The sequence below is a fragment of the Hylobates moloch genome, unplaced genomic scaffold, assembly GCF_009828535.3.
Source record: "Hylobates moloch isolate HMO894 unplaced genomic scaffold, HMol_V3 SCAFFOLD_1, whole genome shotgun sequence".
Taxonomy (NCBI): domain Eukaryota; kingdom Metazoa; phylum Chordata; class Mammalia; order Primates; family Hylobatidae; genus Hylobates; species Hylobates moloch.
The window spans coordinates 198,376,285-198,380,783 of NW_026652276.1; positions in this window are offsets into that span (position 1 = coordinate 198,376,285).

Below are 4,499 nucleotides of genomic sequence, written 5' to 3' on the forward strand. Positions count from 1 at the left end.
TTCCATCAAAGTTTTCTTGTGTCCCTTCTGCCTTAGCCTTTGTAGGATAGCATGCTTGCTAATTTCTTGCTCATGAGGTAAGGAAATGAAGATTTTTGCTAGGTCCGTAGGATTATTAGGACTCTCAGGCCTGAAGCTATGCCTGGATATAGCCAGAAAACTCTCCCATAGCTTGCTCCAAGGAGCTGAGATAGAGCAGTACTTCCTTTGTAGGTCATGATTCTGGATAACTTGGAAGATGACCTCATTCATATTCTGTATTCTGTGTGAGACATTAAGAAGGTAGAGGTGGACAAGAAGGAAATTGTTGCTGCCTTTATGGAACAAATTATCTGAAAGCCAGTTTTCTCGAGGGCTTCATGGAAGCACTCAACTGGGGCACTTAACCCCATCTAAGGCTGGTCAAGGAAGGCTTGCTGGGGGAAGTGTCTTTTGCATTCACTCCTAAAGGAGGTTATTCAATTAGAATTATCCAAACAGGGTAGGGATGGGCTAGGAAAAATTTAAACAGGTAGTGTGGAGGACTGACAGCATAGGTAAGCATGGCACCTTCAAAGTATCCTGAGAAGTTCCCTATGATGGGAACATAAAATGTGTGACAGAGATTTGTGGGAGATGGGTCTGGAAGCTCTAGCAGGGGCCAGATCGTAAGGGGGCTTTGTAGGCTTTGTAGGCTTTGTTTGGGCTTTATCATACAGGAAGTGAAAAGCCATGTCTTTTAAACAGGAGAGGGACATAATCAGTTCATATACTGTTGCAGTTTTGTAAAAGAAAAGATGAGCTGAAAGAGTGGCCATGGTGGAGGCGGGTGGGGTGGGGTGGGGGTGGGGGGTGCCGGGAGAGAGAGAGAGAGAGATTTGAAAGACATTTAGGAGGTAAAATCAACTGGTTTGGTAATCAATTAGCAGTGGAAGGTGAAGGAAAGAGAAGAGTTAAGGATAACATCTCTATTTGTTGATTTGGATAATAGAGGGGACAGTGGTGCTGCTTACTGAATGAGAAAATTTAATCGGAGAAGAAGGCATGGAGTAGGAGTGCAGACCTATGTGACTCTACTTCTCTCAAAACCAGAAATGGAAATGATGTATATGGCTCAGGGTCAGGTAATATGGTTATTTGAAAATGTAGTAAAGTGATTTAGAGCTTAGTCTTAGGTAAGAGATACAAGATGTCTGAGGTGACAGTTTTATAAATATGTAGAGTGCCCACTTGTTTGGCCTTAGTGTGGCACAGTGTGACCTGAGAGTGTTACGAAGAAGCAGCTGAGTTCCAGGGACACTACTGGTTAAATTCTACTTAGAAATTATACTTAGATCTCTCCTATGTAACCCTCCTATATAACCTGCTAACTGATGTCTGAACCTCCTGATAACTTCACTCCTTTAGGCAGTGCTTTTCACATCATGGGACACAACGTATGGGAGATCATAGAAATTCAATGAGATATGAAAATCTGCTTGGGACTTCAGATATTGTCTCCAGTGATTGAATAAAAATAGGAGCTCACCTACTATGATGAGGTTTCTGTGTGTGTTAAAGGAAGGTTTTCATTACTTTTGAAAAGGTTATGTATCCTTGTTTTATGTTAAAACTTTGAGCTTTGTTAAATATGCAGAGTTCTCTTTCTTAGCATGGCCTGCAGAGGTGCAACTACCTCCTACCTGACTTCACATCTACTCCCAAATGCCTAGTGAAGGCTTAATAATTTCAAAAAGGTACTTTAGAATTTCATTTGGTACCAGTCAGACAAATTTGTGAAAGTTAAGCATAATAGGCAGAATCCCAGGGGTACTGACAGCTGTGTTAAGAGGTGATTCAAGGGCCAAACCTTAGAATCCAGCATTGTTTACGGGTGTGACAAGAAAATGAAGCCTATGTTGGCTGGGATTAGCAACCACAGTTCTAGAGGAAGCAAGGTGGAGAAACTATATAGGGGGCTCCCTTTGTACATTTTATTTATTTTAAACGTCTCTATAAACTCTAGAAATTAAAACAACAATACCAACACAAAAGCATCACTTTTTCGACCAAAGTCCATTGCTATACTTTTTTGTGTAAAGGGCTAGATAGTAAATGTTTTCAACTTTGTGGGCCACTTAAGTCTCTGCCATAGACAATATGCAAACAAATGAGCATGGCTGTGTTTCAATTAAACTTTATTATGAACATTAAAATTTGAATTTCATATAACTTTTACATGTTGCAAAATATTCTTTATTTAAATTATATTGCAATATGCTTTAAAAGATACAGTTTTTAGTCTTTCTTAGTTTAAAATAAAATCTAGAAAAAATTTTAAGACTTTTATAACTTTTTTTCGGTAACTGAATAATTTTAAAAGTAAGTGAAACATTTAGACATGCAAAATGGACTTTTCAGGAGAAGAAAATGGTAGCTTAACAGTTGCTAGATTATTGTCCAGAATAATTTTTGACTTACAAGCCTCTGTTGACCATTTCATTGCCTCTTTTTTTGGAATATGCATCTTTTAATGTGTCCTATCTTATCTATCTTGTGTCTTGCATTTTCCCAGGGCAATGTTTTTCACAATTTTTTAAAAAAATACTGTAATCAATTTTCAAATAAAATTTTCCATGGGACCGCAGTATATACAAATAGCAGTGACAATAAAAGATAATAACTCTCCCATAAATACAAAGAAACAGTTAACCTAGTGCTCTAAAGGCTACAGTGATTTTGTATAACATTTATATGTAATTTTCTTGATCCTACATGCTTGTGTTTTTCACAGTGTTATATTTCTGAAATTGAGATGCCTTTTATAGTTGATGTCAAAAGAAACCTGTCAGCCACCAGGCCCAGGAATAAGTTGTAATATGGGAACTTAGCAATACATAAAGGTATATACTACTGTGACCTCAGCTGAATTATTTGCATTGGTTGCATCCCACAAGGTTGACTCTTAAATAAATTTAGTTTGTTGCTTGAAATTTCTTGGGATAAATTACTTTGTGATCTAGTTTTGAAAAAAAAACCAGGTAATATTTAGTCTGAAGTTTGTCTGACATGCTAAGCAATGTAATTAAAGTAGAAGTTGCTTAAGCTCGGCACTTTATTATGCCTTGAAATTATACTGCCTGTCCTACAGGTGAAGGTGTTATGAGTGCAGCTTGTCACTGTAACCCTATTCATAGCTCTGAAAGGCTGAGAGTGACTCAGAAGAATATTTTTGCTCTGAATATGAAGAACGCTTAGACTAAAACTTTAATTATGATGCTGAAGAAGAAAGTGGTAGGTGATTGCATGAATAAGTACATAATATTGTTAATTTCTAACAACTGTGTATAGTTAATGTAGTGCTTCTTTTTGGAAAGGCTATTGTTAAATTGATGGTAAATTCTATAACCAATATCACCTTAAAGCAAGTACGCATGATAAAGTATTATAAAACCATGATAATATCATATGTGGCTTATTATTGTTCCCTGAGTGTTGTACAACTCTGTTATGCTGTGATGAGACCTCATGCAAACAGGTATGTCAAAGATATGATGGGCTGTTAACTGAGCTTGGCCCACATATGGTGTAGTGACATGCTCACTAATGCAGTGCAGAGATAACAAATAACAGATCATAACAGGTTTAAATATGAGCAAAGAGATGTCAGCAGAAGCTTTCCTACATAGTGGATACTAAACAAGTAAGCCTGACAGCCCAAGATCATGTTTGGATGAATCTAGTGTGCTAAAATTAACAGATAGTCATACATTTGAGAATATGTGATTTTTTTGGTTCCTATCTATAAAATAATATTTTAAAATACATACATTTCAAATCAGAAGTTGGTGAATTCACTAAAATATTTCTAGAGAACACTAGGTATTGGGGCTCACAGTGTGAAAACCACTAACTTAATTCTTCCCCTATCTTGGTTGTTCCTGATCTTCCCTTGTGTCCCTCGTTTCACCCATTTGTATCCTTAGAAAATGATCTCATATTCTACTTCATCTTTATCTTCATTGTCAACTCTCAGGTAGCAATATATGATGGAAGAAGCATGTACTTTGGAATCAGACAGACCTGGCTGGAATCCTAACTCTGTCACTCATTAGCAATGTGATCTTAGGCAATTTACTTAATCTCTCTGAACCTCAGCTACTCTCATCAGTACAATGAGTTATCCTTATCTTAACATGGCACAGTATTATTATGAAATCAAAAATTCATTGAGTATTTACTCCGCATATTAGTCAAGGTTCTCCAGAGAAGTAGAACCAATGACACACACACACACAGACAGACACACACACACACACACACACACACAATTTATTATAAGGAATTGACTTACATGATTATGATGGCTAGCAAGTCCAAAATCTGCAGTATGGGTCAGCTGGCAGGAAACCCAGGAGAGTCAATGTTCTGGTTTGAGTCCGAAGGCAGTCTGTTGGGGAATTTCGTCTTTCTCTGGGAGGCCAGCCTTTTTGTTCTATACAGGCCTTCAACTGATTGGATGAAGTTCACCTTTATTAGGG